This window comes from Ursus americanus, chromosome 17 (genome assembly GCF_024610735.1).
Source record: "Ursus americanus isolate L20-20 chromosome 17, mUrsAme1.1.p, whole genome shotgun sequence".
Lineage (NCBI taxonomy): Eukaryota > Metazoa > Chordata > Mammalia > Carnivora > Ursidae > Ursus > Ursus americanus.
Window position 1 is genome coordinate 11243467 of NC_142143.1, and position 26305 is coordinate 11269771.

Consider the following 26305-nt stretch of genomic DNA (forward strand, 5'->3'; position numbering starts at 1 on the left):
AAGTAACCTGCCCAAGGTTACACAGCCAGTAAGTGGTGTGGCTGGCGCTCAAATCCTGGGAGCCTCACTCATAAGCCTATGCTCTTAAACACACCACACTATAGAACGAATGAACCGGCAGAAGAGACCAGAGAGGCTTTCTAGGTGGGACTGTTAATTAAAGGAAAGGGGGGAGACACAGAATCCTTCTTCGTCAAGTGTATCCATGTGAACACATTTCTCCCCACACTGTCAGCCCCGCTGCAGCCCAAGGGTTTGCTATCACTTGGCTGAGAGTCATTCAGTTGCCTCCCAGAGGACCCCCTGCCTTAAGTTATCCTGGCAGCAAGGGAATGCTTCTCCAAGCTGCTTGCCCTCGGCAAACGGATTTGGAAGGTTTGTGCTGAAAGCTGAGTGTCCAGTTACTGGTCTTTGCTGCTCTAATCTGAGCAAAGTCACAGAAGGAGGGGAGGATTTCCCTTCCTAGACTCATGGTCCAGGCACTGTGCATGTGTACACACACACACACACACACACACACACACACACACACACACACGTGTTCTCTAGCTGATGATAATCTTTTAAAATCCACTTATGCATAACTGGCTTATGTGGATCTGTAGAGGCCCCTCCGAACACCACTGGAGGGCTGGAAGCAACCACCCGAGTGATACCACGTAACCTGTAACAGGCTGACAAACATGTCCAACCTACAGAAGCAGGTATGTCCAACTTTCAAGTGACCACAATCAGCTCTCAGCTTGAAATCTCCATTACAAACTTCTCTCTTGCCTTCTGTTCAATGGACATAGTCTGTTTGCAGAATATTGCTTTCACTTAAATTATTTGATAAATTAAGACTTTGCTCTCACAGAAGTAGCATTGCTGGGCAGGAAACGCACTGCCTTCATTGTCACAGAAGCAAACATGGATGACGTGCTCCTGTGAACTGGTGGCCTTTATGTATGAGGGTCTTGAGATAATTCACTGTGAAAACATTGGTCGACAACCAGAGTAATCACTCGGCACATCCTGGCCAAGGCATAATGAACTCAAAAGAGGCTCCAGCAAAACAACGTCATCCATCACATTAAATCAGTGCTGTTGATTTGAATTCGATTAGTACTGCAACTCTGTATTTCCCTGGCAATTTTGTTTATATTTTACAATTGTATAAGACCTGTAAACTCTTAGGCTGTGAGCATAAGACATTTGCAAACTGGCAATATGCTTTTACATTTTAAACATCAGAATGTTTAAAAATCTGTCATCCTGCAGAGCCGAGAGAATTCTGTGCGTTTAATACACCCCCACGCTAGTCGAGTTTGAGAAACCCTAATGTAGTGGAATGAGCATAGAACTGGGGGGCCTCACCCAACAGAGTTTAAATCCTGGCTGCAACACATAGCCACTGCGTGATCTTGGCCAATCCCTGATTAACCTTTCTGGGACTCAGTTTCCCCATCTACATGGGAATAATAACATTGGCCACCCAAGCTGGCCGTGAGAATCTTAAAAGATCTTTTGGGGAAAGTGCCAGGCATGCAGTAGATACTAAGAGTGAATTTCCGGCCCTTCTCTCTAAGTTTTGTCCCCATCTGCATGCCATTCTGTTGTTTCTCTTCTTCTTTCAAAAGTGGAGGCTAGGCCAGGGATAGCATCCACATCCACCATCCGTGACAATGCTTGCTTAATGTCGGTCAGGACCTGGGGCAGGCAAGCCCTGGTGGCCATCAGGAAGGCAGAGAGGAGGAGGGAGACAGAGCACATCTAGCTGCCACCTGTCTCCCCAGGAAGGGGAAAGCCGGTCACTGGCGAGAGGGCAGTGAGCAGACCTGGCAGCAAGTCGGGGCAGCCTCTGTAGCCTGGGATGTGGCAGAGGAGCAGCTGCCTCCGAGGGGCCCCTGCAGGCACACTTGGCTGCTCTCCTCTGGGTTCTACCCAGGTTCCAGCCCAGCTGAAGACACAGCCATATGGCAGCAGGCTCTTCTTCGGGAAGAAAGGGGAGGTCAGCCCTTCCAAAACCCAAGGGAGCAAAGTCACAGAGGAGAGGCCGGCAGTGGCCCCGGGCCCAGAGTCCTGGAACCCATCCAAAGGCCGCCAGGTGTCACCAGCACACAACTCAGAATTCACTACCTGTCCCTCCCCTCTGCCCTCCACTTCCTCGGAGGATGGCTTCTAGCCACCTAAAAATCAGAGACAGTCATGCAGTGCATGTGTATTGGTCAGCTACTGAGGTCAGGGACACACTGCGAGGCTCTCACGCTTATATTCTCGGCAAGCAGCTGAAACATACAGGTTTCTAAATTTTAGACTGATGGCTAACAGAGCTACCAGACCCTAGAATGTGGCAGGTGTTCAACATAAATTATCTCAACTAATCTCCTTAGAAATCCTCAAAAGCAGGAGCTATTATCCTAACTACAGGTGAGCAAATAGGCTCAGAGAGGTTGAACAGAGGAGTGATGGAGGCACAGCTCAGTCGTTGGACCATCTGATTCCCAAGCACATATCCCTCCCACCACTTGCATTGAAGACAGGAAAAGAGACCGGTGTTTTATTGAACACCTATTCGGTGCCAGGGGTTCGGATTTTACACAGATTTCTTCTTTTTATCTCCATAATAAGCCTATGAGATAGATATGACTATACATCTTTTTCAGAGGAGGAAACCAAGACTCAAATGGATGGGGTAAGCGGCTCAAAATGAACTCCCTGGTAAGTGACAAAGCCAAGGTTCACACGAGGTCTACCTTCCAAAGCCCCTGCACTGCCCCTCCCTCAAGTCCCTCCTCTGAGCAACTGTCCAGATTACAGCACTCTCAACACTAGATTGGTATAGTAACTCTACCTACCACCAAGAAACATACAGTGAGTATCTATGCTGCTTCCAGCCCTGTGCTAGGCTCTGTAATAATTTTTTAAAAAACAGTTTCTGCTCCTAGCCCCCAAGGAACACCCACCCAGACAGATAGATAAGACATGAAACACAAAAAGAGAGTAGTAAATATCCTGGTGCTCTAAAGGACTAGGAGGTGGTGAAACATCAGTCTCCCCACTTCCCTGTCCTCTGCCTAGCTAGTTCCTGGTCATCCTTCAGGTCCCCACCCCAATGCAGCTTCCTCAGGGAGGAATTCACCGAAAGCCCACCTCGGTTCAGGTCCTAGTTGCCCATCTCCAGGATTCTCAGAACTTCTTCCCAGTACCCTCCACATGCGCCATAACTTGCCCAATGTCTGCGTCCTCCACCAGCCTATGTATGTTTTGAGTGCAGGGATGGCCCCTGATTCATTCACTGTCTCCCCAGTGCTTAGTATCCCCAGTGCCTGGCACAATGCCTGAAAAGAGTATCAAATAAATATATAAAGAAGAGTAGAAAATAAATAAGTCCTGATGCAATACTGAATAATGAATTAGTCAGGAAAGACTTCATGAAGGAGGAGGGATTTTAGTTGTGCCTTGAAGAACATGGGAGACTCAAATGGGTCATGAGAGGGGAGATGACAATCCAAAGAGGGAGCACCTTATGAGACAAACTAGGAGGACACATGGCACTGTGCCAACTGGATATCCACATGGGGACAATGTGAATAGCAACCCCTACCTCACACCATACAGAAAACAATCAATCTCTGATGGACTGAAGATCTAAATGAGAAAGGGAAGGCATAATGCTTCATCCAGACCTCTAGCAGTGATATTCTCTCTCACCTTCAGGGACTTACTCACTGGGAAGATAGAGTAACATGAAGTGGAGACAATAAAATCTAGTGAATCACAAGGCTCTACTTTCTATGGCACAGCCTTACCAGGATAAAGCTCAGGAGTAAAAGACAACTATTTTAATATAAATCTCCAGTGCAACTGCATGAAAAATACATCAGAAATTCAAGGATGGAATTCTAATATGGGGAAATTTCAATAAAAATTCAATAGGAGAATAACCCAACAATAACTGCATTTAAAGAGTTCTTAGTATGTGTCAGGCTCTTCTCTGAGCACTTGACCAAAGTAACTCCTTCACAGTAACCTGTGAGGTACATACTTTCCTTATCTCCATATCAGAGATGGGGAAACCAAGGCAAAAAGAATTTAAGTGATTCAAGGATACTGTCATTCAAGAGACAGCAGATTTGGAGTCTTTGAGCAGATGACTATTTTTCTGAGCCCTGGATTAGGACAATGGGACATGAAAATTCTACCAGTCACCAGGGTAGTGGTGAGGAACAAATGGGGGGGGAGATGAACACAAACACATTTTCTCACTTTTAAATGCAGTATGCCAGTAAAGTCTTTTTTTTTTTTTTTTAACTGATTTCTCCTGTGGCATTATTTCTTTAGCAGAGGGCTAAATCAGAGCACACAAAAGATTTATTCACATAATCCACAGTATTTATTGAGCACCTGCTATGTGCCAGGCACTGTTTTCAACACTGGAGCTTTTACAAAATGAACCCAAGTAAAGCCCTACCATCGTGGATCTTCCATTCTAACGAGGGAGACGAAGAGTAAACACATTAGCAATAAAAATGCGATCGGATATCAGCTAGTGATTAAATAAGAAGCAAAATAAATCCAGCTAAGGGAGCAGAGGATGACGGTCAGCCAGTTTTTGTTCAGAGACCAGAATGAAGCAAGAGAGGCAGACACGTGGAGCATGGCAAGGGCATTGCAGGCAGGGAGCCCCAAGTGCAAAGGCCCCAAGGGGGCAGCCTGCTTAGTATGGTTAAGAACAAACTGGCTGGAGTTTGGCTGGAGCCGAAGTGTGGCTGGAGCCGAGTGAATGGGGCAGAATAGCAGTGGAGGGCAGCAGTCAAGCCCCACGAAGCCAGCTGGGGAACTGTGGGCATGGTGCCGACAAGATGCACAAAATGTATACGGTAGGCAGCAATCTATTGCAGGTCTTCTCTGTGTGAGACTCCGGCCAATCACAGCCAACCCTGTGCACAGGCTTTCCCTCCGAAACAGTCAGATGGGGATTTATGTGCTGTCGTGGGCATATGGCTGTGAGCACATTCATTCCATTCATTCGTTCCCCAGACATTCGCTGAGCACCTGGTGTAAGCCAACACCCTCACTGGGCAGCAGGGAGACCTTGGGAATGCTCCGACGATGGGCATCCTCTAGTGAGGGAGACAGGAAGCAAACCAAGTCACAGTGCCGGGTGACAAAGGCCCTTGCTGCCAGTCTGGCACTGCTCAAGAGGTGAGGGGGAGGCACGAGAGAAGCTGGAGAAGGAGAAACGGGTTCTGCCTCCAGGCTCCCAAGCTCCCTCCCTCCCTCCTGAGCAGTAGGTCCAGGCCATATGTCAGGGCTGCCAATTTCACAGCACAGCTGGTGAGGGGCAAACGGATCACTGCAAACCACAGAAAAGTCCCAAACCTCACTGAGTCAATAGTTGCAATCTCTTCCCTCCGCAAGCTTTCGGGAGCTACTCTAGCCCAGCCAAAGCGACCGTGGCACCGCAGTCCCCCTACCCATTGCTCCCACCCTGCTGGCTCTCTGGCAAGGGTGACACGGTGCGCGTGCATGTCTGGAGACACAGAAGGTAGACAGGCTACCTTTTGCCTCCGGACGTGATGGTAAACACAAAGGCTCTTGAAGAGCCTGCACTCCTGCGGAGTGGATTGGCAAGGACACAGGCCCACGTGTGGCTTTTACAGACTGGGCCAGCGCAGAGTGCGGGGCTACACTAAACAGAAGAGGGGCCGGCAGCTCTCTGGGGACAGGATGGGAAGAGCAGACTTGAAGGAAGCCTTCCTAGAGGAAATTATATGTAAACTGAGAGCTGGAGCATGAATAGGAGGCATCGAGGGGGTGGGCAGAGAGGAGGGAGAGGTAGGGAAGTGGGGAAGGGAGTCCAGGCAGAAGGCTGATGAGAAAGTCTGAGATGGGAGCGTGCACGGTGGGTGGTGGGAGTCAGGGCCGCTCAGGGTGGCTGGCGAGTAGATTCTGAAGAGGAGTGAGCTAAGCAGAAGCAAACTGCAATGGTTCTCACTGGCCTTGCTAAAAAGTCCACATCCTATCCTGGAGGAATGGGGAAGCATTGCGGGTCCTGAAGCAGAGAAGAGGAAGCCTAGCTTTTGCCCTTTGCAAATCACAGTGGCTACAGAGTGGAGAGTCAACTGAAGTGGGCAAGCGGGAGGCAGGGAAGTCAGCTGGGGCTGGGAGGTGTTCTAATAATTCGGGGAAAGTCAGTAGTGGGCTGGACTAAGGCATGGGTGATTCCGGGACCTGTTAAAGAATTGGAGATTAGACCAGAGTGGGGATGGAGAGGTCAAAATCAAGGACAATTCCAGATTTGCAGCTTGGGAAACCAGCTGGATGAAGGGAGAGCCTCTGGGAAGAGGGTCTGTGGGAAAAGCAGACAGTGAGTTCAGGCTGAGGTTCATGTAACTGTGGGATATGGGGGGGGGGCACAGGTGCAGCATGAAGTCAGGGCTATGAGACAGGTCTGGGACAGAGACACAGATTCTCGGGTCCTCACTGCATAGAGGGACACCGAAGCCACAAGATAAGGTGCTCCAAGGAACTTTTCCAGAATGAGCCATGAAAAGCCCAAGGGGACAGTCCCAAGGACACCAAATTTACAAGATAATCAGAGGAAGGGGAGCTTGCGAAAGAGTCTGGAAATAAGCAGGAAAAAAACGGGAACAGGGCTGTCCCAGGTGCCCAGGGAAAAGGGCACATCAGGAGGCCGAGGCTGGGTCAAATGATGCCTAGGGGCACAGCGGAGGCACGAAAACGTGTAAAAAGCCTCCCGTGCTAGCAAGCAAAGGAGAAAAAAAAGGTGTTAGAAATGTCTGTACCCTACTTTTTCCTGACCCTCTGCTCTCCATGAAAGTAAGAAAATCCAAGATTCATTCAGTGTTGTGTTGCCCAAAGGATGATGGGAGGAATCCAGCGCCGGGAGACGAAAGCCGCACATGCGTACACGCAGTCTGTAGCACGTTCAGAAGGGTCATGCACTACCTTCTCGCGTCAGTTTGACGATGCAATTAGCAGAGCGAAGGCTCTGAAAAGCCCAGGGGTAAAGAAGCCTGTTTAACCTCATTTCATCCAGCATTTCCCAAACTTATTTGGCAAAGAAACCCCACTATGGTGTATCCCCTACCAGCATCTCTTAGGCCGGCATCAGCAAAACGCACTTTGGCAACCGCAGTGTTAATGGGAAAAGGCACGTCTTACTGATGAAATTTCTGCAGCCAGTAAACCACTGGTGAAAAGCATCCTGTCCCAAGTTTGGGACAGAAGGCGTCCTTGAGCTGGGTCATCCCCCCCCCCCCGCCCCCACCCCGCATTCATGCATTGATTTAAAATGTACCAGGTGCCTACAAGGCGGTAGCATAGCCCAGAGGGTGGCAGACGTGGCACATTTGGGGAGACAGAAATTGAGGCACAAGGAGGGTGTTCTCTGGACATGGGTGTTCCTGGTAGAGGATATGGCCAGCCAAATAACCAGGCAGAGGCCAGCCAGCGTAGCAGAATGCCGGAAGAAACACCACCATGAGGTGGCTTTCTCTCCTCCAAGAAGTTACGAGGTTTGGGGAACTCAAAACAGTAAGGAAAACGTGGTGATAAAGGCCAGGGAGAACACTGATAAGGACTAGACTCCAAGTGGTTGCACCTGCTACCATTTATTAAGCACCTACTATGTGCCAGGCACTCTACATAATAATGACATCATAGTGGCTAACACTTACTGAATTCCTCCTCTGCACCAGATACTCTCCTAAGTCTACGGGCTTACTTATCCTTCCAACAACCTGGGAGATATTTATTATCTCATGTACCAGATACAGCAACGGAGACAGTCAGAGGTGACACTTCTCGCCCAAGGCTACGGCCGGCAGTGTCAGAGCAGAGATCTGAACCTAGACAGTCTGCTCCAGATATTTTACTCTTTCAACCCTACATTCTACATCCTTTAAAAACATCCCACTGATGCTTGAACTCGGATCGCTGGAGTCGGAATCTACAGTGCCGACCGTTATACCCCGGAAGCACCCACATTGTTTATGTTCTTTGATCTTCACAACGTTTTGACGTACGTGTGATAAACTCCATTTACAGAGGAGGCTCGGAGTATTAACCCAGCTCATAGTGGGCAGCGCTGAGGCTCTTGAATCCAGAGCTCACACTCCTAGGTCTATAATGTCTTGCTGTCCAGACTGCCGTCATTTTTACAGGCTAGAACTGAGGTGACAGTGAGCATAGCTCCCATCTGCAGATGGCTATGATGATAGGACAGCATCCTGGAGACACCCATGCATCAGGCTCCAATCCTTGATTTGCTGGGACGGGGGTGAGGAGGGGTGTCCAGGAGGTCCTGGATGAGGGGCCAGCATGGACAGAGCAGAGGGAGAAGGGGAATTTGGGGGTGCTTGGACAGCAGTCATTTTACTGACCGATATCTGACAGCCAGCGCAGCTGTATCAGTGTATACACGCGGACTGTGAGCCCTGCCTGGGACCAAAACCATGATTGGTTACCAGTTTCCAGCAGCCTTGACCTTCAGTGCCCCTGGACTCAGGGCCAAGTGGGCTCCAAGACAGTACCCCATGCAAGTTTGGCCTCCTCTCAGGAGTCCTCCCCTGACCCAGGGTCATGGCCTTGAGCCTGAGGTAGGGCAAGTTCATTTGCCCCTTTCTAGAGCCCCATGCCATAGCCCCAGGCCTGCAAATGCAGATTCCCTGGCCCACCTTGCAGCACCTCTCCCACAGACTCCAAAAAGCAGTGCCTCTGCACCAGGACCTGGAGACCGCAGACCTTGAAGCTGGAAGGTGCCAGCCCGCCCAGCTCGCGCAGCCCCTCGCCCGTGCCACACACACCAGGCCCTGAAGGAGCTGCTAACTGAAGGGCCTGCAAAGGCCTCTGCGCGTTGTGGATCTCGTTAAGTTCTGACATCCTCTCAAATTGAATCCTTGTATTAAACATTTATCTACAGATTCCAGAGTGTCACAACACCACATTGTTTTAAATGACAGAAATGCAAACAGCCTGTGCCTCCCCCACAGCCACCCAAGTCCTACTCTTAGCAGCCATCCAGCGAGGTGCTCTTCCTCTGCCTTGGCTGGGGCGGGGGCCTTGGTGGTCCCCCTGCCCCAAGCTTGCCCCGGGGCTCTTGGACACACCCCGCCTTCCTCCTGATCCCCTGAGGCCTCACTGAGCTGTCTGGATCAGCTGCAACTCCTCTCAGTCATTTTCCTCACCCTCCCCAGAATGCTTTCCTCCCGGGGATTGAAGTGGAGAGGCTGGAGGCACCCCACTGCCTCGGCTGCCCTGCTCTGAGCACAAGCTGGCTTTGGGGGGCCGGGGCTCACGGGGTCCACCTCCTGCTCTCCGCCACTCCCTCCCCCACCCCCAAACTCTGAAAGCTTCGGACCAGATAGTGTTTTCATCCCTACCTAGCAGAGTGCCTACCTAGCACAGAGAAGGCTGCGCATGTGTTTTAAGCGATGTATGGCCCAATAATTAAAGACCAAGTCTTGTCCTCAGCTTTGTAGTTTAGAGAACTCTCTTTGCACTTTTCCCAAAGGCGATCAAGTTCTAGGGGACTGATCCCTGCCAGTTAGACTCCTGGCAGACACCTTTCCTTTTCTACAAACGATCCCTGGGCAGAATTCTCTCTCGTGGGGACCAGACAGTTCTGAGGAATCAGAAGCTTCCACCTGCATGACCTTGCAAAACAAACGCTGGAGTTCTCATCGTTCTCTTTTCTAGACATGACAACACCCACCACTCCACTGACAACAATAATAATAGATCATGTGTACTTACCGCTCACAACAGGCACCGTTCTAAGAGCTTTACCTGTGCATTCAATGTATTTAAACCACACAAGAAATTCAGGAATAGGTCATGTTTATTATCCCATTTTACAGAGAGGACACTGAGGCCCAAAGTGATTAAGCAACTTGCCCACGGCTATACACCCAGCCTGACAGCATCGGTCCTGAGTTTCTATGAAACTAGGTAATATTTATCCAGTAGCTCATACCTATCAAGCTTTGCGAGCCTCCATTTCCTCATCTGTAGAATGGGCTCATTAATAGAACCTACTCAACCGGTTGACAGAATTCAATCGGATGTGACGGGAAGTAGTGGCACGGAGAGGATTCTCAGTGAATAGTAGAGAGTCTCCCATATCCACCGGGAGAATGGAAAGCGTGCAGTTCAATCCCTGTCCTTGATGCATGTGGAACGCTATTAGGAAAGTGACACATAAACTCGTGAAATCCGAAATAACAAGACAGGCCAGCTGTATAAGCTGTCACGAGGCAGCCTGTGGTTGACGGCCGGATGAGTGGTCTTGGAGGTAAAAGCAAAGTTGGAAGGAAAGAGGCAGCTGTGAGATGTGCCATCAGGGAAGGCTCCTTAAATCCTATCTTCCAGGGGGGGAGAAGACCCCACTCGGAATCATCTACTCCACCTCCCAGCTATTAAAGAAATGCCCTCTTCAGCATCCCTAAAAGGCAGCTGACCACCTTCAGCTTGAATGCCTCCAGTGACAGGCAGCCCACTACCTCGGGAGGCAGTTCGGAAAACCACCACACTCACCCAGGTACTGACCTGACATCCCCTGCCCTGCACAGGACCAGGCAAGGTTGAGGTGCAAAACCGAAGTAGGGGCTCGCTGCACCCCCATAACCCCGAAAGTGAATGCCTCTTAGATTCGGACCCTCCCTGTGCATCCCCACCCATGGCTCCTAGCTGTCCCTCTGCAGTAAAGCAGGTATTGTTTGAGGTGAAGAAGAGGAAAGAGCTTGATTCTCCTGGGAGGGACGCTGTAAGCAAAGGTGAGCACTGGGACAAGGGAAAATGCGCTCCTGAGATGGGCAGAGCTGGGAGAGGAGCATGAGCGCAGAGAAGGTGAAAAGCTTTGGGTCCCACTGAACATAGCTGGGAATGTCTGGTTCTCCAGATGTCTGCCCTTCGTGTGACAGCACCCGGGGTCTTGCAGATTTCCAAGTGGGGGAGTGTGCTTGGCTTGGAAATAAGAGTGTGCTTGGATGGGCATCGCCAGTCCTGCGGATCCTCATCACATAGAACGTTTCCATCCTCGTGGGTCAGTGGATTAGATGGCGTTTGACCACTTTGGCCTGGATCTCTGCCATGAAACTGAATGTGCCTAAGCCGTGAAAATGAACCAAAGGGGGTTGGGGGAAAACAGCTGTCAGAAAATCAAGGTGGATTATGCAAGGCAGGAAAGGACTCTGGCATTTTCTCACTCCAGGAAGAATGTGGGCGACATACTGGAGACCTTCACGAAATGCTATCTAAATATCTGTGGGATATGTCTGGGCGGCCGGGCCCCAGGCTCTTTGCACATGGGGTAGCGGAAGAGACACTGTCCCTGTAGGGATTTGTATTTCTCTAGCATTTAGTATGTGGCAGGCATGGTGTCCAGCACTTTCTGGCACGATCTTGTTCATGTTCACAATAACCTTACCCCGTGTTTCACAGGAGGAGCTAGAAGCTTGGTTGGGGGGAAGTGATTTGTCCAGGGAGTGGGAGCATCTGTAAGGGGGGGCAGACGTGTGCCAAGCCCAGTCTCGTTCACCGCAGGATGCCTGTGTGATCTGCCTGCACTTCTGCACAGGGTTTGCAATTTACCAAGTGGGTTTTTAGCTCTCGCTTCATCTATTCACTTACACCATAAGGGAGGCAGGACTGGGCCATGTCCCGTTTGACAGATACACAGATCTCAGCTGACTTCATCCCTTCTCTCCATGCCCACTGCCCCTACCCTGCCTGGGCTACCTCCATCTCTCCCCTGGACGCCTGCCACAGTGATCCAGGCAAGAGGCCCTGGTGACTCTGACAGGGCTGTGGCTTCCAGTCTCGCCCTTCCCACCCGTTCCCCACTTGGCCACTACCACCAACATCCTAACGCCCAAGTCCAGTCACATGAATACCCTGCTTAAAACTCTTCAGTGGCCCCCCATGGCTCCTAAATTCATACTTTGAATGGTTTATTAGGCCCTGAGTAATCGGACTGCAGCCACTATCTCTCCCAACTGGTTACACACACACACACACGCACACACACACACACGATTATATCCAGCACAACCATCTGTCCTTCAGACAGATGAAGGCTCTTGGCCTCAGGATCCCGTCCTCTGTCTCTGGTTAACCCTTCGTCCTCTCCCTAGCATCTGCCTGCTCTGCCTTTCATCTGCCAATTTCTACTTACCCTTCATGGCTCATCTGAGATGGGGCTTCTTCCAGGAAGCCCTCCTGACAACCTACCACCATCCTGACTGAGCCACGCACCCTTCTCCCCACCGTCCAGTGTCCCATGCTCTGCTGTAGCAATATCACACAGGAATCACCTAGAAACCCACTGCCTGGAGTCAAATCTCAGCTCCTTCACTCACACTGGCAGTGAAGCCTCAGATGCATTCCTCCACCTCTGTGCCTCCATTTCCATAACCTTTAAATTGGAAATAAAAGGGTTTTTTGAGGATTAAATGTAAAGTGCTAAGCCCACTGTCTGGCTCATGGCAGCTTCTCCAAGGGGCCAGCCATCACCACCCCGAGTCATACAAGTTAATTAACTGTCCCAGTGTCTCCTGGACTCAGTTCTTGGGGACAGGGAATCCTGATGTATCAATCTCCTCTCTGTCATAGTGCCCAGTTCAATCACCATACCTAGTAGGCACTCAGCAAAAGTTGAGGACTAGCTGACATACTGAATGAGTAAAAAAAATGTATAACTTAAAGGGCACCTGGGTGGCTCAGTCAGTTCAGCATCTGGCTTCAGCTCAGGTCACGATCCCAGGGTCCTGAGATCAAGCCCCACATAGGGCTCCGTGCTCGGCAGAAAGCCTGCGTCTCCCTCTCCCCTGCTGCTCCCCTTGCTTGTGCTCTCTCTCTCTCAAATAAATAAAAAAAATCTTTTAAAAAAATGTACAGCTTGCCCAAGCTCACATGGCTAACAAATGACAGAAAGGGAGCTCAAACTCGAGTGCTCTAAGTGGCAAGGCCACCTTTCCACTACACCACAAGGCCTCTCACAAAGAACGTAGAGCTGTTGACACGTGACAGTATTTATTCATTATCGACCTGCTCCGCGGTTGACAGAGTCATTTGAACAACCCTGTTTCATAGGATCTATGCGTATCAGGTTCCCATACTCCCTGGGCATGCCTCCACCAGGAAGCTCTCTTGACATGTTGGGAGTGTAATCACCCTCTCTCTGACTAGTCTGCGAGCTTCTGGAGAGCAGGGACTGTTGTGTGATCCACCTGTGCCCCCCAGCACGGAGCCCAGCAAAGGCAATAGCACCTACCACTTACTCAGCATCTGCTAGGTACCAGACACTGTGCTAAGCCCTCTCAATACAGTGCTTCAGGCAATTCTCACAATGCTATCAGGCAGGTCCCACTGCCTCCCCATTTTACAGATAAGACTGGGGTTCAGAGAGGTTCAGTGGTATAACTGGGATACAAACTCAGCCTGCCTCCAGATTCTGGGGCTAACCATTGACCGTCGCTGCCTCCCTAATAGCAGGAAATGAACTAATTGAATTGTATTTCAGGAAGATTCCTTCATGGCCTATGACAACACCCAAGCAGGTCTACTTCACAGAGTACGTTTTAGGTTGTTTCCTTACCTGTGCAGAGGGTCCTTAACCTCACATGGAGCAGGCTTTCCATCACATTGTGAAGTATCTCAGAGGCGGTCCTGTCTCCAGGGCCTGCTCCAGTGTCAACACTGGGGGAGGGGGGGAGGAGCAGATGACAAAGTTGGGATGAGGGCGCTTGAAGTTCAGGACCCAGATCCTCCCCCATCCTCGGACTTAGTGAAGTCAGGCCCATGTCAGTCCACAGGGCAGGGCCCTGACCACCACCTCAAGCACCAACCCACCAACCGGGTCTCTAAGGACGAGGCCTGCTGGTCTTCACCAGGATCTGTTTACATTCTTCCTGCCTGAGGTCCAGCCCGCCGACAGGCCCTTCCTTCCCCGCTCCCTTTGTCCAAGGCCGGCTTACCGCAGTGCCCCGCCTTCCATCACCCACTGCCACAGCTGGAACGGTTAGGAGCGAAGTTCATCCGGAACGAAGACGTAGTGAGGAACACCGAGACACTTCTTCATTCATTCATTCGTTCAGTTACTCTATAAGTATTTAGTGAGCACTTATTATATGCAAGCACTGCGGGTCCAACAAGCTGCCTTCTAAAACTGTGTCTGGTATCAAATCCATAGAAAAGACTATTTTCACGTGTATGATTGTGTTCATTAGGAGTACGCTTGGCTCCCAGGGCTTTTTTCAACTAAAATTATACAGGATGGTTTACTTCTCCCTCAGCACTCAGCTCTGGAGGTAAGATGCCCAGGGCCGGTGCGGCTCCGTGGCGGCGTGGCCCAGGTGCCCTGCGTTTATTCTGGGGTCGTGCAGCTCTCCATCCCCAAAGTGGTCTCGCGAAGCAAGGAGCGCCAGATCCCATGCGCCTACCAGAAGCGCTTCCCAGAAGTCCCACCCACCACTTCCGCTTGCATCCCATTGGTCAGAACTGGGTCACGTGGCCACCTGGCGCTGTGCGAGCAGTGCCGCTCCCCAGAAGCCCTCTGCGCGGGTAAAACGTGGCCGGACCTAGAAAACGCGGCGCTAGGGCATTGGGCCAATGCCAGGTGTAAAGAATACCTATAAAATGAGACCCTGTGTACTCAGCGCCAAGTTAGGAGCTAGAGCATCCGGGGCATTGAAGCCATCCTGGGCCTTCCTCTGCCAGCACCCCCACACGCCCCACCTCGGGTCCACACCCTCTTGAATTTGGTCTGTTGCTGCCTGGCCAGGCCTTACCAAACGTGTATTTCTAAATGATCTACAGCCTGGTTGTACCAAGTTTTTACCTTCATGAAAATCGAATCATACCTCATACATTTCTGCAGCTTGATTTTCGGTTCAGTGTTATGTGGGTGGGATTCGCTGTGATCCACTCATTTTCACTGCTGTATAATATCCCCTCCGATTAATATACTCCAAGGTGTTATCATTCTTCCGACAGCAGAAATGTGGGTCGTTGCCGGCGTTTTGCTGTTAACAGCAGGGCTGTTAGGAACATTCTCATACACCTCTCCCTGTGCCTACATGCAAGAGTTTCTCCAAGGCAAATTTCTAAGAGAAATTGCTGGGTCGTGGGATATACACATATTTTCATACGGTCAAATAGGCTTTTAATAAGACAGGTGCAAAAGATGCCGGTGCCCCAGGGGTTCTAATAGTCGAGATAGTGTTCATCCCATTTAGGAGGATGGAAATGTGTAGTACACTCCCCGCCCACAGGCATGTGTGTGCACACATACACACAGAGACTCGTTTATTTGTCCATTTGTTCAATAAACATTTGTCATGCAGCCCTTATCATTAATTCTAAGACATGCCATCGATGTAATAATGATTCTTTCAGAGAAAAGAAACACTGCTGTCAATGAATCCATCAATTATAAGGCACATTCCAATTTCAGGAACACTGAAATGTGCATGTGAGCATCTTAGAATCAAGGGAAATAGGGTACATTCGAGGAGCTCTCAAGAAGAAATTTTGCCCCTAGGAGCTTACAGACGTGCATCTACTTGTTCCCAGCAATACCAGAACACCGACTATGATCAAAGCAGATACAAAGTGCTTGAAAGCCCCGCTACCCAACCCCAAGTGTGGCCCACAGGGGATACTGCGGCATCAGCGTCACCTGGAAGCTTGTGAACAATGGAGTCTCAGGCCCCACCCCAGAACCACTGAGTTAGAATCTGGCCTAACGTGCACCCCAGGTGATTCCCATACCCATTAAAATCTGAGAAGCAGGCAGAGGCCCATCGGGAAGGGAAGGAGGCTTTCCAGTGGAGGGCAATCAAGAAAGGCTTCCTGAAAGAGGCATCATTTGAAGAGGAAAAACTATATTCACTGCGTGCCTGCGCTGGGTTAGGAACCACACTAGGAAACTTCATTTCTGCTATTTCATTGAGTCCTTAGAATCACCCACGCAGCAGGGATGAATATCTCTATGTTAAAGAGAGGCACAGAGAGGTCACATAATTAGCTCCAGGCCACACAGCTAATAGTAGCAGAACCAGGCTTAGAAGGCAGATCTTTCTGAGTCTGGAGTCCAGTCTCTTCTCCAAGAACTTACAAAGTGGCTGTGGGGACAAGCATCAGGACAGGATACAACTGGAGGTTGTAGGAGCAAGTACTCCCTGCTGTGCTCAGCACCTCTGGGAGGTGACGGCTTAGACCAAACAGAAAGGGCAGAGTCAGGGAAGGAAGGCGGGCAGCCAGACACTTTACCCCATGCTCATCCCGCCCAGTGACTGCATGGGACCTAGCACATAGTAGGCGTTCCAAGCAATCCAGTGAATGCATGGACGCCGGAGCAAACTCACGGACTGCCACACAGGCTGCTTCAAACCCTCCAGCACCAGCTGCTGCCGGCGCTGTGCCGAGGGCCTGGGGTTCCAGCCAGGGAGGAGCCCGGCACTGCCCACCCGCCCGGAGGTCTCCTGAATCCCCGCCGGCAGGGAGGGCCCCGCCAGCAAAGCAAAAAGCCAGGAGCAAAAAAGGTTTAAAACACAGAGAAAGCAGCTCCCACCAAACCCTTCATTTGCTTCACTTAAAAAATTACTTAGCCAGCCTCCTGCCGCTGCCTCGCCCCCTCCCTCCGTGCACGGGCCGGGCTCCTTCAGCTTCTCATGAATATGTGGGAAAGAAAACAGCGTCTGTTCAGCCCCTAATGACCAGGTTTATGAAGAGCTTATTGTATCTCAAAGAAATGAGACAGCAGTTGGTGTTGTGAGATATTAATGTGCTTTTTACAAAGCTGATGAAACCTCCTTTAAACTACTTAATACCTGCAAGCTGAAATTTCCAGTCTGAGGGCAAATTTCTGGAGGCAGAGCAGCGCAGGCAGCCCGAGGCACAGCCCTTGGCCTTTCTGTCTCGGCTTGGCCTGCAGTCTTTCGGCTTTGGGGTCGGTGGGGGCACTGCTGCCCTTCGGGGCAGGGGTCCAGTAGAGATTTCGTGATCGTGGGACCCTTGGCCGAAGAACCCTTTCTAGTTCATGGTGTGAGAGTCCCCCCAACGTCCCCATCCTCCCATAGCTTTTGGAGCTTTTGGATGCGTTTTGGAGGAGAGGGGGGTGAGATGCCCCCTCCTCAGTTCAGCCTGGGCCCCAAGCCCCTGGGAAACTGGCCCCTGGCCCCTCTCCAGCCATCTCCCACACTCACCCTCACCCAGCAAGCCTCTACATGGGACCCATCTTCTCATAAATCTCCAGTCCCACTTGGAATTCGCATATCTGCACCAGCCGGCCCCTCACGATGGTGGCCCTTCATGCAGTGGTGTGCTGGTAAATATTTAACAACTGGTTCTCTGAGCAGGGAAAGAGGACCTCGATTTATAGTACGTGCCAGTTCTCGCGGTGCGCATCCTCCCACCGTGGCTGGTTTCCAGCTTCTCGTGTGAGTTAGGAAGAGACGCTAACAAGCAGATCCCGGGAGCTGGTGCGAGCCTGCTCCAGCACACCTCTGCCTTCTGGCTTCCTTGTACCCCAACTCTGCTCGGGGGGGGGGACCTTCCCTGAGCCCCTGAGATGGTTTGTCCCCTCTTGGGTGCCCAGCACTTCTCTGCCTTTGCTTCTGCTGATCCCTTTCCTAGAAATCTCTTCTCATCCCCCACTACTTCCTCATCACGCCCCAAGACACACACGCATGCACGCACTCACACACCTGGACATGCACCCCTCCTGTGCGCTCCGAGACACGCTCTGCTTTGGCACAGCACCTATCCCGCTACACCACAGCATCCGTCATCCATTTCCCACCACACGCTGCAAGTTCCTTGGGGACAGAAGGTAGTATTTTTTCCTCTGTGTCCTCGGTATGTTGCACAAAGCATGGGACATAGTCAGGGCCACGCAAATGTTAGCTGAACAACTCTGCTCCCATTAGGCCTTGTGCATTCTCTAAGATAGTATCTTTACATTCTAGTAAATTCTGTGCTGTCTTCTTCACCCCCCACCCCCAGACAGTGAGCCCTCGAAGGACAGGGATCAGGTTAGATTTCCCTCCATCCACTCCAGTGCCAGGCACTTGGGCAGCCCTTAATCCCTACCTTGGGGAGAAAGCCTCCCTAAGGATGAAGCCAACTAAGAGGAAAACCAGAGATGGAGAGAGATATCAGATTTTTGAGCACCTAGATCTATCTGTGCCTGAAGCCATATCAGCCCCTGGGCTTGATGACCACTAACCAGAAAGAAATACAGCAGAACTCTAGGCTGGCATCAGGAAAGCAAGATTATACACTCTTCACTGATTGTTGGGATGTCCCACAGATGTTCTACTAAATTTAAACTCCAGCAAAGGTGATTGAATGCCGCTCGGACCACCTCCATTCATGAACCTCGAGACCACTTTATTCGGATTCAGTCCATGGCCACAGAGCTCCAAGGGTTCCTGGAGACCCCTTCCACCTCCAGCCCACCTTCATCACCTCACTGCCACCGTCAGCCTCAGGGACTATGGGACCAATCCCATCATGACCCGGTTCACCTCCGTTATTCCTCACTACCAGTCATGTGTCCTTTGGAGCTCTGTTCACCTCCCAATCTGACCCCATCTCCAACTCCCCCAGCCTTCCAAATCCTTGCCCTGGGCTCCCCAGCATTTTGTCTGGATGTCAGCAAACTCCCCATATTCCTAACAACTTCCTTTCTGCTCACTCTTATAGAAACCCAGCTGTCCCTTGAGGACATCACCCCCTTGCGATCCTTCACAGGGGGTGTTCTATTACCCACACCGCTGAGGTGGTAGGACCCTCCCTGCTCTTCACTGTCTCTTCCCTAAAGCCTTGCCTCTCTGAGGCTCACCCAGCCTTCTCTTCCCCGACGCTCTCCTACCCATTCCCAATGTGGGCCACCCTCTCATTCTTCGAGGAGTGAAGCATCGGCCCGCCTCATTCTCCAAGGCCACCCTGCAGCCCTCTTGGATTTCACAATCAGGCAGACAGCCAGCCCTCCCGGTACCCGGCCTTGCCCACCTTGCTCAGGCAGCACGTATCAGTCCCGCCTCACTGGCTGTTCACTGCTGAACCACGTACCAATCAGCCCCACGAAGTGCAAGAGGGCTGGGCAGGGGTGGTTCCTGGCTGTGGCAGACAGAGCAGGGAAGGGCCGGGACTGAGGCCCCATATCCTCTCCCCACTCCCAAGAATGGGTGGAGGGCTGAGCTCTGTGCCCCAGGCCCTGCAGCTCTCCAAGCCATGGGCCCAGCCCAGGCACATCTGCTTCTGCGGGGGGTGGGCCAGGGCCCCAGAAGCACGGAACTTTCCTACAACCAGAGCGGCTGGGCCAGGCTGGGCACACACCACCACCCACGAGAGAACTACCTCTGAGGTTCCCGCTCTTCTCCTTCCCACCCCCCACTCCACCATCCCCAGGAGCAGCCCTCCCTGCCTCCAGGGTTGCCCAGGATGGAGGGCTACCCTTCTGGGAGAAGGGTATGGCTTGGGACAGGGTAGGAGAGAATTCTGTACTTACTGAGACGAAACAAGTCTTACTCTAACAGAGAAGGGTTGGAAGCTTCTGGTATAGTTCCCTGTGTCAAATCGTGGTCAAGACAGGGCCATGATTCATCTTGAAAGAGCCTCACACAAATAGTTCCTAAAAACCAACTGATGATCTGCGGTTTATCAGAATAATGTGATGAATCCTTTGCATATCAACCTTAACTTGGTCCACAGTTTCCTAATATATACTTGATTGCATATAGAAAGTAAAAGTGAATGCTAGTCTTCTGTGTTAATTGGGATGACCTTTCTGGTTGCTAGATACTTTGAACGTCATCCCTACCTCCACCCAACCTGAGGCAACCTAGTTCATGGTCTTATCCTTGACCCTGACATGACCAATCACCATACCCATGACCAATCAACAATCTCAATCCTTAGCACCCACTTTCTGACTCCTATGCCCCGGCTTTCCAGCTCACTCCCATGAACCCCCTGTTCCAACAGTTCCTTGACCTCCCATCCTAGGCTTCCAATGCATTGACCCCACCACTCTCCACTGCCCCCTTCCCCAGCTTAGATCTGACCCATCTTCATAACCACTGCCTCCCCTACCACTACTCTCGTGCTCATCCCACAGACCCTCACTCTGGTTAAAGACAACCCTCCAGCCAGACTCTGCCACACCCTAAATGTAGCCAGAGAAAATCACAGATTCTCAAAGGGACCTTCAAGGCCCAGACACACATGCTTCACATCTCCCGCCTGGTCCATTCTCTCTCCCTGTCTCATGGAGGAAAATTTCACTCCCTTCCTGCATTCTCAAATCTCCAAACCTGCCTCCCCTTCCTCATGCTCCAGTAATGGTCCTGCTTCCCATCTCATCAAGAAAATGGAGGGGCGCCTGGGTGGCACAGCGGTTAAGCATCTGCCTTCGGCTCAGGGCGTGATCCCGGCATTATGGGATCGAGCCCCACATCAGGCTTCTCTGCTATGAGCCTGCTTCTTCCTCTCCCACTCCCCCTGCTTGTGTTCCCTCTCTTGCTGGCTGTCTCTATCTCTGTCGAATAAATAAATAAAAGTCTTAAAAAAAAAAAAAGAAAGAAAGAAAAGAAAATGGAAACAACCAGAAGAGAAGTGTCAGGGCTCCCACCATATCTACTCACCCTCTGCACCTGTGCCCACAAGTAACGCCTCCCCTCCTGCTACAGCAGACACACCACCATCTACCCCAAATGAAGCCACCCTTGCCCTTGTGTCCTGGACCTCATCCCCTCTCACATTGCTCCTGCATTACTCCCTCCCCTCTCAGGTCATCACGTCTTCCCTCTCTACCAGAACATTTCCACCAGCATCATTCACCTTAACATCTCCCCCCAACACAGAATAGACAGCAGAGCAGCAGGCACCCCACTAGCATAGTGCAGGGGGGCAGAAGGAGGTGGAGGAAAGGAGACAACAAAGGATGTGGTGGGGGGCTCAGGTAGCCAGACCAGCACATGCAAAGGTCCTGTGGTAGGAGGGAGCATGCATGAAGGATGGCTGAGATGGCATGTACACAGAGAGGGAGGTGGACAGGAAATAAGGCCAGGCAGGGGTCAGGGTCAGGCCTCTTCAAGATGCTGAGCTTTCCCTAGAGCACTGGGAAGCTGTGGGGCATTTCAAGCTAGAAGTGGCTTGATCAGATTTGCATTTTCAAAGGGTCATTATGATTACTCCTTAGGGAGGGATTAGAGTGGGTACAAAATGACCAGTGGGGAGGCCACGGCAGTCATGCAGGGAAGCCAGGATGGTGGCCTGGCCGTGGGTGTTGCTGCCAACAGAGAGAAACTGACAATTCTGAGAGATACTAAGAGCCAATGCAGATAGGCCATTCTGAGGGATGGAGCCTGCAGTGAGGAGGGAGAGAAGTCGGCAGTGGCAGGTGGGCTCAGGCTTGCACAAGCAGCGACAGAGAGCATTCCCTGAGCTGACTGTGGCCTCTAGAAGACCAGTCTTGGGGGAGAAAGATCCCGAGTTCAGGTTTGGACCTGCTGAATGTACAGAATGTAAACATCTCCCAGGACACATCGGATAGGCAGGTGGATACCAGGTCTGGCCCTCACGGGAGAGTCCGGGCTGCTGGCGACCTCACACAGCATCTCCACAGCATCTCTTGAGCCCATCCTCTGCGCGGGGCACTGCACTGGGAGCCTACAGTCTACGAATGACTGGGCCCAGCTCGTGCAGAGGAGCAGCCAGGCTGTAAGTGGAGCAGGTATGGGTGTGGGCCACCAGCACGAAGCTCAGGGCCCTTAGAAGAGAGATGTGGAGGTAGCACTCACGAGCCCCGGGTCTGGGGTTGAGCACTGTCCCTGATTTCTGAGGAGTCTCGGGCCATGTCGGGACTGCGCTCTACACCTCACCTCCTCCACCGATCCCTTATAAAGGTGCCTGGCACCAGGTTGGCACTGAGACATATTTGTCAGATTGCATTGAGAGAAAATGAAAGTGCTTTGCAAAGTGCGTTGCAAATACACGGATTTGTGATTTGAACAATAGGGAGGATATTTTATCCTCTTAGGGGATATGAGGACTTCTCAGGAGAGAAGAGTGTGTGGTCAGACGAGGGGAGAAGTCCTAGAGGGAGTGGAGACCTCCTGTGAATTCTTGAGGGCAGGGTGGAGAAGCAGGGTGGGTGAGCAAGAAGAGGAAGAGCCCAGAACACTTAGACAGGAAGCAAGCCCCAGGGGAGCATTTCCAGTGACCTGTTGTGCTCCTGAGATCCCAAAGCTTCAGTGATGTTACCAGAAGTCCCCATAAGCTCTGGAGAATGGCTTTTCTTGCCGAAGTCAGGAAAGGGGGTGAATTTGATGCAGAGACAGCAAAGGGGGGGGGTGTCAACCACCTTCTCTGTAACATATAATAGCTAGAAATGCCTAAAACACCTATCTTTATGTAAGCACACCTGTATCCTATATAAGCAGGTGTGTATGATATATACGGGTCTATGTAAAAACGCCTTAAAATTCCTAAATAAGATCTATAGGACACAAGAAAACCTACTTTACGGGATCTGAAGGCTCAGCACTCTATAGGAAAATAAATTGCTAACACATACTGAGGACTGTATTAATTAGGTTATATTAGCTACTGTCACAGAAAAATCCCAAATGTCAGTGGCTGAATATAGTCAGCATCCAATTCTTCCTCACAATGATGCCCCCAAGCACTTTTCCCGAAGTGCCAGCCACTGCTCTGAGCACTTTATATGTGTCAGCTCATTTAATCCCCACGACGATGCACGAAGGGAGAACTCTGATCTCCACTTTTCAGATGAGGGAACAGGCATCTCCGTGAGGCCAAGCTGGACCCAGGCAGCCCAGCTACGGGAGCTGCCACGTCTCCCAGCAAGGGGTCGGTTATTTGTGCATTCAAAGAAAGTTCGCCAATGTGGGCAATAGCTGGGCTAGTGCCCGGGGGTACAACGGTGTGTGAAACAGATGGAAGTTTCTGCTATCACCAAGCGGACCCGCTCGTAAGCTCTATTCCAGGCATCGGTCCTTAAGGAAGATCGCATTCAATAGTTGGCTCATTCACTTAGTGGTCGCTGGCGCGGGGGGGGGGGGGCAGTTGGGGGGGTGGCTTGACGCTGGGTTTTCACCTGAGCCAGTGTTCATCTTTCCAGCCATCACCCCCGGAAAGATTTAGAGTCAACAGGCCTTCATTTGAGCCCTGCTTCCACCATTTCCTGGCCACGAGTACTTAATCAGATCAAGTAGCCTCCCTGAGCCTCAGTTTCTTTATCTGTATAATGGAGGAGATAATACCCCTCTCACAGGCCTGTGGTAGAGCCAAATTGAGCCGTAGTTCATGAGCCTGGCAGAGGGCCAGCCTCGGGGGTGGAGGGGGGAGGGGCTCAACCTCTTCCCTGCCCCCACCCCCAGAGCCTTTCAGCACAGCTGGGGGCTGGGCACCGTGCATTCCAGGCACCGCAGATGGGGAGCCACTTTTGCCAGCTCATTTAAGGGCCGTGGAACGTTTGTCAGCATCCATGTGGGGTCTCCCTTCTTTGCAGAGCGATCTGCTGCTCTCTGGCATGCAAAATGCGAGGTGACTCCCAGCCGAGCTGGGGCACAGAGGCGGGTGGACTGACCCGTTCATCAGCCTCCTCGGTGGCAGTCCCAGCCTCGAGCCAAACCCCTGCCGCCCGCCAAGCTTCAGCTAATCTTCAGAAGCCTCCGTGCAGGGATGGAAGGCTGGGTTTTGAAGTCTTAGGCCTTAGATCCTCTCCGCGGCACCGCGGGGGGGGGGGGGTGTTTTGATTCACCAGGCAGATGTCCAAACAGACAAAGTGATACCTTCCTTCAGGGGCCAGGGAGAGGGCTGAGCCAGCTTCAGAAGAGCGAGAAGTCAGCAAGAGGCCAGTGGGTGCTGAGCCCCTGGAAACTCTGAGGTTTCAAGTGTCCTTTCTGCTCTTGTTTTCCAGGGAACTTCAAAGGTCTCTGCAAGCAAATCGATCATTTCCCAGAGGATGCAGATTACGAAGCTGACACAGCAGAATATTTCCTCCGTGAGTCCATGCAATTTTTTTTCCCTTCTGGGGGGTGGGTCCTGTCCCTCCAACCTCCGGAGCACCAAAGGCCAGGACGATCTAGAGATCCCTGACTCAGCAGAGGGCAGGAAAAAGGAAAAGGCTGAGCCTCCCTCCTTTCCTCCTGTCCAGAGGCCAAACCTTCATGCATGCTGTTCCCTCTGCCTACAACACTCTTCCGTCCCCCTGTGTCTGATAAACCACTACTCAACCTCCAGGTCGAAGGCTGAAACATCACCTCCTACAGGAAGTCCTCCGTGCCCCTGAACGGGTTCCCAGAGCACAGCACTGGTGGGGTGCTTGTGTATTTGTGTAAACATCTCCCTGGTGGTCCTGCCGATTCTGTGAGGCCAGGGACCCTCCCTTATCTTGTCCACTAGTTCCTATTCCCAGCCCAGTGCCCTGCACATAATAAGCGCTCAGTAAATATTTCTTGAATAACTGAATGAAAGAAACTCATCAGGCAGCATCAGATTGGAACGTCTCCTGAGACAATACGTGAGATTTATTTTTCTTCCTCCACAATCAAGTCAAAGTTAAATCCTGAAGTAATAGCTATGACCTTCAATCCACCTGAGGCATATTATCAGCGAAAGCATTTTGAGTCCCAAAGAAAATTTCTCAAGAATCAGCAAAAACTAACAAGGTAAAATGCTCCCTGAGAAAGGGATTTCCAGGAGTGGGGCTGAGGGTCCTTGACGCCGGGGACAGCAAAGCCACCTTGAGCAGAAGTGGTTGAAAGCTCTGCTCCGGGCTCTCAGAAGGCTCTTTCAGAAGAGGTTTGCTCTCTTCCCAAGAGCATGTCCACCTTCCGCCCCCAGTGCCCTTCCCCGCTGCTCAGAGGCCGCTAAAGCCTCCCTCCCATCCCCCACAGCGAATGGCTAGCATCACTCTCCAATCACTTTTACGGAAAGTGTAGGAGGCATTTCATTACATGGATCACCCTGTCTCTTTCAATAACTACTCCTCACATCAAAGCCAACTCCCGGGTCAGCCTGGAATCAACCTGGTTTCATTGAAAAGCGCACGGAACATGAAGTCACCCAGGCAGCAAGGAGGAGAAAGGAAGAGAACACGATGTAATTTATAGAGTTCTTTTTAAAGGGAGAAAAATATCTTACAAGGCTCATCATTTCCTTTTATGAATTCCCGAAAGACAGTGCTCTTAAACGGAATTCCTAAAAGACCATTTAATTGTCCTTCCCCCTTACCATGTCGGGGCTCTTGAAGGAGCCGGGGCGGGGGGGGGGGGGGGGTGTGGCATAAAGGCAGGCTGAGACTGACTCTGTGAGCCTATGCTCAGTGCTGGGGAAATCGAGGGGAAAGAATGGCATGCCCTCTGTGGCCCCAAGCAGAGAAATAGCTGGCCTTGGGATAAGGGGCAGGGCACAGATGCGGCCTGCAGGAGGACGTAGAAGCGGGGGACCAACGCTGAGCCTCACGCCAGGAGCCCCACGGGTTGAGCACATGGAGGATGTAATACTTAATCAGCTAGACACCAAGGGCTGGGCATAGGAACTTTGTCTCCTTTGGGGCTGTGCCTTGAACAGCTTCTGGAATAGAGCAGGTGCTCCATAAATGTTGTCTGTGAATAAAGGACAGATATAGGATTCTTCAGTGGCTATTTCTACCTTCTCTATATACTTCCATTTCCTTAATATTAAAGAGAGAAGAGCTTAGAGTGTTTGGTTCATTTTGGTGTCCCGGGACAAAAGACTCGAACCAGTGGTGTTAACAGGGCAGGATTCCAAGGTTCTAATTTAAGCCTACTTAATCCAACAGTATTTTTTGAGTATTTGCAACAAGAGTTGGCAAACTTTTTCTATAAAGGGCCGGACAGTAAACATATTAGGCTTTGTGGGCCGTACAGCCTCTGTCCCAACTACTTAAGGCTGTCCTTGGAGTACAGACAGATGCTCCAAAGACACTTAACTTTATTTACAAAAACAGGCAGCAGGCTGCATTTGGCATGGTTTGCTGACCCCGATCTATAACATGCTAATCTTGGGCTAAGCAACAAAAGTAATTTTTTGAAAGTTGGATGATGTGAGTTCCTATCATTCTCTAATAGATTCGAATCCTAATTAGGTTCTCTCATTTTTATTAAGCTCTTACCTGATTGGCTAGAGAAGCTAGAAGGCAGGGATCCATCTTCTAGAAGGATCCTCAGCCCCACTGAAGCGGGTGGAGCTAAGGCCCCCAGGAGGTGGATGGAGCATCTCCCAGAGGTGGGAGCACTTG

General features: G+C 51.2%; 1 long non-coding RNA gene across 1 annotated transcript in view; it reads right to left on the reverse strand.

Annotated features, from left to right (window-relative positions):
• The window catches only part of LOC123780698 (uncharacterized), a 117140-nt gene that overhangs the window by 52683 nt on the left and 38152 nt on the right, over positions 1-26305 (reverse strand). The window contains exons 3-5 of the long non-coding RNA XR_006776489.2: positions 14868-15029; positions 13983-14107; positions 13604-13704 (exon numbers count right to left, since the gene is read on the reverse strand). This is a non-coding gene — a long non-coding RNA (uncharacterized LOC123780698). The remainder of the gene's footprint in view (positions 1-13603; positions 13705-13982; positions 14108-14867; positions 15030-26305) is intronic.